The sequence below is a fragment of the Erinaceus europaeus genome, chromosome 14 (genome assembly GCF_950295315.1).
Source record: "Erinaceus europaeus chromosome 14, mEriEur2.1, whole genome shotgun sequence".
Lineage (NCBI taxonomy): Eukaryota > Metazoa > Chordata > Mammalia > Eulipotyphla > Erinaceidae > Erinaceus > Erinaceus europaeus.
The window spans coordinates 56,022,990-56,035,384 of NC_080175.1; the positions used below are offsets into that span (position 1 = coordinate 56,022,990).

A 12,395-nucleotide genomic window follows, 5' to 3' on the forward strand; every position below is an offset into this window, starting at 1 on the left:
AATTAAAAAAAAAGTGAACTCTGGAGTGGGGGAGGGTTCAGGTCCTGGAAACTAATGGCAGAGGAGGACCTAGTGGGAGTTGTGTTGTTATGTGGAAATGTTATGCATGTACAAACTATTGTATTTCACTGTCAACTGTAAACAATTAATCCTCCAATAAAGAAAAAAAGGGGGAATACTCCAGGGATCTTCCAAGGACCCCAATCTCATGATATGTGAGATAATCTACCACTTACTCTAGAATCCTGGACCACGTGACAAGCTTTCTAGAAAATGATTACCTGCTTTGTGAGACATAGTGGGCGAGAAGAATAAGCATGGGTAGAAATGAGAGGTGCTTGCATCTGGAACCTGGTGGCTGAAAAGAGAGTTAACATACAAGGACAAACAAATTGTTGATCAATCATAAACTTAAAGGCTGGAATAGTGCAGACCTTCTGCATCCCATAGTGACCTTGGGTCCATATTCTCAGAGGGTTAAAGAATAGAAAATCTATCAGAGGAGGGGATAGGATATGGAGTTATGGTGGTGGGAATTGTGTGGAGTTGTACCCCTTTTATCCTATGGTTTTGTTAATGTTTCCTTTTTAGGAAGGAAGGAAGGAAGAAAGAAAGAAAGGAAGGAAGAGAGAAAGAAAGAAAGAAAGGAAGGAAGAGAGAAAGAAAGAAAGAAAGAAAGAAAGAAAGAAATGAAGAAAGAAAGAAAGAAAGAAAGAAAGAAAGAAAGAAAGAAAGAAATGAGAGATGCAGCGGGGTCACGGGGTGGCGCACCTGGTTGAGCGTACAATATCACAGTGCACAAGGACTCGAGCTTAAGCATTTGGTCCCCAGCTACAGGGGGAGAGCTTCACAAATGGTGAAGCAGTGCTGCAGGTGTCTCTCTCCCTCTCTATGTCCTCCTCCCTTTTCAATTTCTCTCTGTCTCTATATCACAAATAAAGAATGGGTGGGGGAGAGAAAGGAAAAGTAAAAGAAATGAGAGGTGCAGCCAGTATCCTCAGGAGCAGTTAGAAATGGAGGAGAAAGAGTAGTCACAAGAAGGAAGGGAACATTCTAGAGCAGGCTCCTCAATGAACCTGGGCACCAGAAAGCCAGGGCACTCAGTTGTGATGGTGCAGGACACATGTGAGGTTGTTGTTGTGCGCGGGCCGCAGAGAAGAGAGAGAGGAGGGATCCGGAGCGAAGAGGAAACACAAATCTTTATTTGTACTGGCACTTCAGAGTTGGGTGCTAGAGAAGCAGGTTGGGCCACGTGGAGGTAGCAAAAATGGCCGCCTCACGTAGTAACCTTTCCTGCTTCTGAACACCTGAGTGAAGCGCTGGCAAGAGAGTGAGGTGCGGAAGAAGAAAGGCTTTTATAGGAGCAACTTTCGCGGAATGGGAAGGGGGAGGAGTAACCATAGCACTCCAGGATAGGATAATAACTCTCGTGAGAATGGGAGGGGGGAGGAGTAACCAAAGCACTCCAAATATCTCGGGAATATAGACAATGCCCTGAGGGCACAACATGGCTGAACAGGCACTCCGAGAATGTCCCAACTCTCGCGGGAACTAGCAGTAGCCTGAGGGGACAACATGGCAGCTATGACTGCATTGGCACAATTTCCCAGCATGAGGTGTAGTCTGTTGTGGCATGATATGCAGTATGCCCACATATCCCCCATTTATGTCATTTCTAAGGTCTTCAGAACTCAGAGGGAGTTGCTGGGCATCTGGATTGAACTTCTTTTTTTTCAATTTTTTATTTTTAAAAAGGAAACATTGACAAAACCATAGGATAAGAGGGGTACAACTCCACACAATTCCCACCACCGGAACTCCGTATCCCATCCCCTCCCCTGATAGCTTTCCTATTCTTTATCCCTCTGGGAGTATGGACCCAAGGTCACTGTGGGATGCAGAAGGTGGAAGGTCTGGCTTCTGTAATTGCTTCCCCGATGAAGATGAACATGGGAATTGAACATAAGTTCTTTTGAGCTACCAAATCAGTCATCCAGAGGTGGTACTGAGGGTTAAGTGTTGGACTTTCCAGCATGATGATTCAAAGTTTAATCCCTGGTATCTCATATGCCAGAGTGATGCTCTGGTTGTCTCTCTGTTTCTCCGAAATAAATAAATATTAAAAAAAAATAATAGTAAGGGGTTTGGTGGTGGTGCACCTGGTTGAACACACATGTTACAGTGCTCAAAGACCTGGGTTCGGGTTCCAGCTTCCAGACCCCACCTGCAGGGGGAAAGCTTCCCAAGTGGTAAAGCAGGGCTACAGGTGTCTCCCTTTATCTCTCCCTCCCTCCCTCCCTCCCATTACACCCTTCCCTCTTGATTTCTGCATGTCTCTAGCCAATAAAATAAAGTAAGAGAAATATTTCAATAAAAACACTAAAATAAAAATAACTAAAGCATTTTGAAATAAATGAGTGAATACCAAGTTAGTATCTGTAATGGAAATACAGACAGTTTCCTGGAGCCTTTGGTCATGACATTTTCATCAGCTGATCAATACTTAGTACCATTTTATATATGTTTGTCTTTAGAGGTACCTTACTTAGTAAAATAAAACAAAAGTGAAAAAATACTCAAATAACTTTTATCAAAGTAAACTTTTTATGCCCACCATGGATGAGAATTCAGTAATGCTTATTGTCAATCTATTAAGTTTCAGGAGATTTTTTTCTTCCCCCCCAGACTCCTCCAGAGATTTGTGAGTGATGCATCAATCCTATCACACAATTAAGTAAATACACAATAAGTAAAGAAGATTAAGTAGCTAGATGGCACATTTCAAACATGTTGAAGTAGATCACATTTTAAAAATTTCTTTATTTTATTTTATTTATTTTGCCTCCAGGGTTATTGCTGGAACTCATGCCTGCACTATGAATCCACTGCTCCTGGAGGCTATTTTTTCCCTTTTGTTGCCCTTGTTGTTTATCATTGTTGTTATTGTTGTTATTGCTGTCATTGATAGGACAGAGAGAAATTGAGAGAGGAGGGGAGACAGAGAGGGGGCGAGAAAGATAGACTCCTGCAGACCTGCTTCACAACCTGTGAAGTGACCCCCCTGCAGGTGGGGAGCCTGGAGCTTGAACCAGTATTCTTATGCCGGTCCTTGTGCTTTGTGCCATGTGCGCTTAACCCACTCACTGTGCCACTACCCAGCCCTCCACTCTTTTTTTAGTTTCTGAACCTGATTTGATTCAGATCTGTAAACTTCCAAAGTTTTCCATTTATTTATTTATTTGTTTATTATTATTTTTTAATGCAGCACCAGGGGCCGATACAACCACTCAACAGCCTTCTCCAAGGTCAGTTTTCTCACTCATCTCTTAAAGAGAGAGAGAAAGACAACTGTAAAGAGAGCCACTCCAGAACCTCTCTGTCATCCAAGGTCTCCCATGTGTTGCTGGTTTGAACCCAAGGCCCCAGCCATAGTAAAGTGGGGACCTGACTGAGAGAGCTATTTCCTAGCCTCCAAGCATTACTACATTATGGGGGGGGGGGGCAGAGTAGTTAAAAGAAAAGGCAAGCTAGCTTCAGTATTCTCTCTCTCTTTTTAAAATTACTCCTTTTAAATTATAGTTATTTATTGGATAGAGATAGAAGTAAATTGAGAGGGAGTGGGGAGAGAGGGTGAGAGAGAGGCTTACAGCCCTGCTTCACCACTTGTGAAGCTTCTCCTCTACAGGTGGGGACTGAAGATTTTGACCCATGTCCTTGACACATATGCACTCAATAGGGTACACCACTGCCCACTTCCTAGTTTTAGCATTGTTTAAATGTAATCTCTTGGATTGCATTCTTTAAGAAAAGTTATTTATTTTTTTAAAAAAAGAAACAGGATAAGTAATAACACAAAGTATATAATTACAGTTCAAATCTTAGAGCTTCCAAACTCATAGTCAGAGGTATGATGATGATGATGATGATGATACATGTATAATCACAGACTCCTTCCTTTTTCCCCCAGGGACAAAAATAAAGCCAGGCAAGTGGCACTGCTGTACAGACCAAGGCTTGCAAAATTGGGGTCCTGAGCCGGTGGGGGGGGTGTAAGGATAAAGGAAACAACAGACACAATGATGGGGGAAAGCTATATTTGGTGGTGGGAGATGTACATAGACACCTAACAAGGGAAGATTCAAAACTGTACTTAGGACCCAACAGTGGCTCATCCAATAGGAAGCCCATTTTACCATATGTAAGGACACAGGTTCAAGCTCCAGTCCCCACTTGCCAGGGGGAAGCTGTAGGAGTGATGGGACAATGGAGCAGTGTGACAGGTGTCTCTCTTTCTCTCTTATCTTGGTTTCTCAGTCTATATCAGAAAAAAGAAAGAGAAGGGGGCAGTGGGGAATGGTAGCCAGGAATGGTGAAGTTATCATGGAAGCTCAGAGCCCCAGAGATAACCAGGTTTATCTCTCTTCCTGGAGGGAAGTTGAAGGAAGGAAGGAAGGAAGGAAGGAAGGAAGGAAGGAAGGAAGGAAGGAAGGAAGAAAAAAGAAAGAAGGAAGGACTGGGCTGTGGCATACCTGGTTAAGCACACATATTACCAAGTGCAAGGACTTGGGTTCCAGCTCATGCTCCCCACCTGCATGGGATAAACTTCATTTGAGTGATGAAGCAAGTTTACAGGTGTTTATTTTTCTCTCCCTAACTCCCCTTTCCTCTCAATTTCTCTGTGTCCTGTCAAGAAAAAATTAGAAAGGAAAAAAAAAGGGAGGGGAGACATGGCCACCAGGAGTAGTGGATTAACCCTAGGAGAGAGAGAGAGAGAGAAGGAGAGAAAGGGAGAGAGGGAGGGAGGGGAGAGAGAGAGACAGAGAGAGAGGGAGAGAGACTGAGAATAACAAAGCCATGTAAACACTTTAAATACTGTGCCACTTCAAGGGCCGTCTTCATATGTGTTTTTTTAAGTTGCAGCAATTATCTGTGATCCTCCACACATTCAGGGTGTGTGAGAATCCACCACATGCCAAATTCTAAGTTCAATACTAAGAGCACACATGGAAAGGTAAATTGATCCTGTGCTCACTACTGTGCAGTCTTTTAAAAATTTGACTTTTAAAAATATGTATCCTTTAAATACAAATGTTCTCCTTTTCTTGCAAACAACATTTGTAGCGAATAGTAGTCACTCCCTTGAAGCATAAAGGTCAAGTTGAGGCCAATTTGTCCTTTGGAAGATTTAGTAACTAACTGACCACCCTTTTTAGGAGTCAAATACAAGATGTCTACATTTTGTTTCCAGATGTAGAATTTTAAACATGAACAGAAACTATCTCACATCTTTCAAACAACTGCCATCCATACCTCAGATACAGCACTTATCCTTGGCAGAAAACCACATTGAGAAACTGGCAGGACTCTCAACTCTCCGGCACACACCTCTGGAGTCTCTCATACTCAGGAGGAACCCTTGTGAATTTCACCAAAACTACCGGAAATGGTAGGATTACATCTGGAGTTGACTTTAGTGCACAGTAATGTGTGGTGGTTCAATTTCATTCATATGGCTTTGATTAGTCCACATATTCTTAATTGTCATCACCTTTTGTAATTTTTGTTGATTATACTTGTCTTTTTTCTTTCTTGCTTCTCTCCCTTCCCTCCATTCTCCCTTCCTTCCTTCCTTCCTTCCTTTCTTTCTTTCTTTCTTTCTTTCTTTCTTTCTTTCTTTCTTTCTTTCTTTCTCTTTGACAGAGGTTGAGGGACACAGAAAAAAGGTAGAGAGAAAGAAAGAGATATTGAGAGACACCTGTAGCACAGTGTCACTACTCTTAAAGCTCCCCCACCATACAGATGGGGACTGGGACATGAGCTGGATCCTTTTGCATGGATGGTAACCTGTGTGCTCACCCAGGTGTGCCCCTTGTTAAGTTTTTAACAGGTTTTCCCCCTCTTCTTCACATTCACTTAGGAAGTATTTGTCTTATATTGAAATCTTCAGATTTCTAGTCTCACCAAAAGAACTTTAGACTGATTTTTCTTCTTTTTTTTTAATCTTGCTATTTTTATAATTTTTTAAATTTATTTTAAAAAGGAGACATTAACAAAACCATAGGATAAAAGAGGTACATACAATTCCCACCACTAGATTGAAAGCACTCTTCCCTCATTTAATTTGTGGTTCATTTTAGGCTTTTTTAGTAGTGTGATTTTACACAGCATAGATTTTAATCTCTAAGGAAACTTTAATGGAGAAGTATTAGTTTATAATATTAGGTTTTGAGTGTTAAGCATTTTTTAAGTTGACATCTGCATTTAATACATTATATTCACTACCACAAGTTCAGTTTTATTTTTTTCCTCACCACACAACTAATACCCTTTATCTACCTTGCACACCTCCTTTTTCTCCTCTCTCCTGGTAGCCATTTCTCTGTTCTTATAACCTACAAGTATGTTTTAAGATGTTTCAAGATGGGGAAGTTGCTCTACTGTTTACATAACAGACTTTCATGCCTGAGGCTTTGAGTCCCCAGGTTCAATCCCCAATATCAGAGCTAAGCAGTACTTTGGTAAAGAGGAGGAGGTGGAGAAGGAGGAAGAGGACAAGAATGAGAAGAAGCAGGAGAAGGAGAAGAAGGAGACAAAGAGGAGGAAGGAAGAAGTATTAGGCGGAGGGAGAGGAGGAGATTCTTCACTTCAGGGGCTAAAGAATGTCCCAGCACCACCTAGGAGTATCACAGTACCTAGTGCTGTGGTGTGTTCTACTACTGTCTCTGTCTGAAACAGAATGAATGAAAAATGCCTTCCCTGGAGCAGTTAAAACATGTGTCTCATGGTCCCAAAATCAGTCCATCTCTCCCTCTCTCTCTCATACACACACACACACACACACACACACACACACACACACACACACACAGAGAAAGAGATGGTTTCAGTTTAGACATTTAAATCCTCTGTGTCTTCTTTCAAAGATGCTTAAAGAAAATTTCTAAATATAGGGGTCAAGAAATACCTCACCCAGTAAAGCTTTTCCTTACACAACCCTTGGATGGAGCCCTGGCACCACACAAAAGCATCATGTGCAGTACTAAGAGGAGTGCTTTTATATCTTTCTCTCCTCTCTCAGTATGTCTCTTCCTTCCTTCTCCTCCTCTTCCTCCTCCTCCTTCTCCTTCTCCTTTTCCTCCTTCTCAGTTTTAATTCCTAAGCCATTTCTTAAATTTAATAGGGGGTTTACAAGATTGTAAAATTACAGAGTATAGTTCCACACCACACCCACCACCAATGTTCTATGTCCCCACCCTCCTAACAATAACCACCAGAGTTTCTACTTCTGTCTCCATCTTTCTAGAAAGCTGTAAATATAAATTTCTGTCAAGGTTCATGTGACATGCTTATACTGTCTCTGGCTTTCTTGCCATTGATTTGTGCCACAAGGTCACCACTAAGTGAACTCAGGGACAATAACGAGTTGAATCTGCTCTAGTAGTTAAAAGATCTTGAGTATCTGCCAGGAATAAACTATTCTTACTGCTGTGTCACTATGAGGAATCTTCCTAATAATCATGGGATCTGAATACCCTGGGAGAGTACACCCAGTAATATGCACACAGATTTCTCTCCAGCCAATTCCCAGTGCCAACATGAATGTGTGTCTGAAAATTAAAGGGACACATACCAGCAACTGAGTTCCAGGAGCTGCCTCCCATAAGACCATCCATCATCTCAGCTCTCAGTCTTACAAAGGGGAAGCTCATGCTCAGGCCCTGTGACTGTTCTACCATCTCAGCCATGCCTTAACAACCAATGTCAGTAGAAGATAAAGTTCTCACTACCTTCATTCCCACCCTGCCATTTTCCCAGGACTACAAGTACATTCCAGAAATCTCCACTGGACGTTTCAGCCCTTGATGAAAAATGAAAAATTGCCCAAATAAAAAAATCCAAAGCTCTGTTGTTTTTACATAAATCCCATTCCTGCTCTTGTCTCTCTCCTGTGACTATGGTCTGAGAGTTTCACATTTCATGACAGTAAATTCTCAGGTTGCTTTTACATAAGAGTGAAAATCAGAAGCATGCTTGCTTTAACATTGGGCTAATATTTAACTATAATAATATTTTGACATTTAAAATTATATTACCTTTGGACAGAGAGAGATTTTGTCATTTAAAGTTATATTACTTTTGGTTAGAGGGAGATTTAGCTAGATACTTTAACATCACTCATAGAAAATCACACCTCTAGTCATAAAGATAAGTTATTAGTATCCTATTTCAATTTTATTCATTTATAAATGAGCTTTTATAAAATATTTTTGACTCAACTAAGTCACTTGCTTCCCTTCAAAGAATGCCTTACAAAAACAAAATTAAGAATCTGGAATTTGATATGGTGTCACTATAAATCTGCTTTCAAAATTCATGATGTGGTATAGCATTATGTTATGAAGGGTATAATAAGCTTTCTCTGTTTTTCTAGCATTGACTCTGATAGACTAAGTCCATGGTGGATACAGACTGATTTATTTACTTATAGTAGAACTATAAATAACTGGGTCATATTGACTCTAATAATACTGGGTTGCTTTAAGCAGGAAAATGTGGTCATTTTCAAAGTATTAGGAGAGGATTTAAGGATCCATTTGGTGCTGAATAAGTAAGCACAAGTCCCAAGTTCATTTAAATTTGGGTTCCTAGCACCATACATTGAGAACTATAACTACATCCATTTTGCCACCAGGTGTCTATTATTGAGGGTTTTTAACACGATTTTACTAGATCCTTCACATCATGATCAGAATTATTTCACTATCAGCTTTTTGTGATCATTGTCACCTAGAACAGTGACTGTCTTTCCCTTCCTCCTTTGCTGCAGATCCTCCAATAAGAAGTAGCACAGTCATAAAGAAAAAGCACTAAAAGATGGGGCAGGTGATAGTGCACTTAGTTATGCACCCATAGTACCATGTGCAAGACCCATTCAATGACCTGGGTTCGAGTCCCCACTCCCCACCTGCAGCAAGATGCTTCACAAGTAGTGAAGCATGTCTGCAGGTGACTCTCTTTCTCTCTCCTTCTCTCTCTCTCTCATCTCTCTCTTTCTCTGTTCTATCAAATATAATGATGGGAAAGGGGAAAAAATGGTCAACAGGAGTCATGGATTCATAGTGCTGGCACCAGCCTCCAACAACTGGAAACAACAACAACAATAACAACAACAACAACAAAAGAAACAGATTAAAAGAGGTGACAGTGTAATTCCTTCTAGGTAGAGGAAAGCTCTTATTACCAGGATCATTGTCCAAATCATCTGTCCTTTTTCAGAAGTCATTGTGGTCCTAGCTTATAATAACTAGATGTTTTGAGAAAAGATACAGTGGTTAGATGTTCCTGACTTTAGAAACTGCACAGCAGACACACAAAAAAGTGTGAATCCAGCCTTTACCTTGCTACCTATGGACTTTATGGTCTTGATAAATTTACATAAAATGGCGGCTAGTTGTGGTTGAGACATCTCATGCTTCCATCCTGGGCAAATCCCAGGGCACACACTGCCCCTGTCACTACCCCCCAGAACTCCCATTCCACAAAAAACCATCCACTTGAAAGAAAACACTGCTGGTGACAATGTTAACTACTTGACTAGAGTTTGACCAATTTAATAGAAAAGACCTTTTATGAATCTGGACTGAGTGTCCAGATTGTGAGGTGTGAACTTTGAAAATGCTCTCTGAAAGAGTCTTAACACAGTATTATTTCCTTTTCTCTCTCTCTCCTATACCACTCAGCTTGAATTTTTCCTTTACTCTCACTGAACAAAGATTTGCTTTGATTTTTCTTTGTAACTTGAAACTTTATATTGTGCACATGTATTATGAACTCATCCTTTCACAAAGAATTGGCTGAATTCATTCATTGATTTTTTTTCTGTTTCTTTTAAAATATTTTTTATTCACTTATTATTGGATAGTAGCAGAGAGAAATTCAGGGGGGAGATAGGAATGGAAAGAGACAGACACCTGCAGTCCTGCTTCACCACTTGTGAAGTGTCCCCCCCCTCCGAAGATGAGGACCAAGGGCTTGAACCCAGGTCCTTGCACACTGGTTAAGTGTGCACTTAACCAGATGTGCCATCATGTGGCCCCCTTCAAATTTTTTTTTACATATAGAACCTTGTAAATATTGGAATGAATTCTCCTGTAAAAATAAACTGTATTCAGCCCCAAGTTACTGATCAACACTTATAATCTACAGAACTCTCTAGTAGCATCCAGAAAGGGCAAGTTACAAAAGAATCATCAACTCAGTCAGTCAGAATAGTGTTCTACTTCATCAAGCACCTTTTTTAAATGAGTAAGTGGATTTTGCCTCTTGTTACATGTGCTTGGTAACCACTCATCTTTCACGTAACAAGAGGCAAAATCCACTTATTCATTTAAAAAAGGTGCTTGAGGAGCTGGGTGGTGGAGCACCTGGCTGAGCTCACATGTTACAATGCACAAGGACCTGGGTTTGAGTCGCCAGTTCCTACCTGCAAGGGGAAAGCTTTGCAAATGGCAAAGCAGTTCTACAGGTGTCTCTCTGTCTCTTTACCTTTCAATCTCTCTGTTTCTCTCAATTTTTAGCTGTTTCTATCCAGGGAAGATTTAAAAAATTAAGTGTTTAAGATGGAATGATTTTGTCTAATATAGTTACTTTATACATTTCTTTTTTTCATTTGTTTTAGTGTATTCTCCTGTTTGCCAAACCTAAGAATGCTGGATGGAATCATGAAGCTACCAGAAGATTCTTCCCCACCAGAAACCAGTACTTTTTCAAAAATATGTACTGTGTCCTAACCCAAGCTATAGAGAAAGAAATCACCATTGCCACTGAGTGCTAATAAACCCAGAACAATGCATAACTAAAGGTTGCTATTGGCTATGTAATAGACAAGATATAGTCACATATGTACTGCTTTCCTCAAAACTAATGATCAGCAGTGTTTCAAATTCCATGCCAAATAAAGATATTGTAAGCACTCACATCAAGGTAGTGATTTTATTTAAGAATTTTCCATGTAAATACTAAATACAAAACTTACACTTGGAAACACTAGACAGAGGATTTTTAAGTGACAGGATAAATATTTAACATCAGTAAGAGCTCTAAAGTTCTCTACATGTTCTGTGGATCCACTTGACTCAACCTTGAGTCTATTTCTTTGACAGTTTTCTCCTAAGTACCAGTTCTCACCGAAAAGAAAAGGAAGTAAAAGCCTTGCATTATTTTAAGGCATGAACATTGCTCTCTCCATTTTTAATGTTCTTCTGTTCATTAGGGACTGACTTTCATATAACAGAAATATAAGAACATCTCAGGTCACTTAAATTTATTCACTGAGTACTTGGAAAATGACCAATAATTTCAAACTTTCTTTGGTGCCGAACACATCCTACTAAAGTTAAGGCTTCCTTCATTTAAAGAATATCATTTATGTTCTGATAACTTTAATTGTGACATTAAAACTGTCTTCTGACACTGGAGAGTTACCCTTTGAGCTGCAATAGGTTGTGTCCATGAGAAATCTTTAACAGCCGTCACACAGGGCATCACAATAGCAAGGTGCTGTCCTATCACTCATTTTCTTTGCCCTACCATTACTTTCACAGTGCTCTGAAAACTTTTCTTTCTATCGTGTTTGTGACAATTTTGAAAGTCCAATGAGAGGACACCACTTCTTCACATCTACTGATGTGTATTCTCTGACTGGAGGAAGTTCTTCTATTTCGTTTTTAAACAGACTCTCTCTCCTGGATTTTTTTCTTGACTTTTCTTTGACTTTCTTTCTTTTTCTTTTTTCCAGAGCACTGCTCATCTCTGGCTTATGATGGTACAGGGTATTCTGCCTCCTCTTCCAGACAGCTCTTTTCTTACAGAGCCATGTCAGAATATATCAGGATTTGAAATTCCTGTATGAAACGTTAAGATGAAAATATATAGAATCACTAATGAGTGGCTATGGACATCCCTTTTCTCACTCTTCCTCCATAGTGTGTTCTTTGTATTTTCAAGATGATGATATACTATGCATTTGAATAACTTCATAATTGGAAATGAAGTTTATAACATATGCCTATGAACTGTAAGCTGTATTACCATAGTAATAATTTCTAAAATAGAGAACATGTAAAAAATAAAAGTTTCTTTTATACATAATAATGAAAATAAACCAGTTTAATTTAATTGCTTTCAAAATTTGAAGGTCAGCATGTGTCCATTTGTTTTTACTTTCATAAAAATAAGCTTAGTTTCAGGAGAAATAAAGTTTTCCCAAGATGGTTTATGGACTGATCAGGAACTCTAGCATGAAACAAAATAAATACACATTTTCAGGATGGCTCTGACATGAGTGGATGCTGAAAATAGATATACCAGTAACTCACTAAACTCAACAATAAAAA

The 12,395-nt window shown here is 39.8% G+C and overlaps 1 pseudogene; it reads left to right on the forward strand.

Annotated features, from left to right (window-relative positions):
• LOC103113429 (uncharacterized) overlaps positions 1-10,887 on the forward strand; it is a 48,895-nt pseudogene extending 38,008 nt beyond the window's left edge.
• The last annotated feature ends 1,508 nt before the right edge of the window (positions 10,888-12,395 follow it).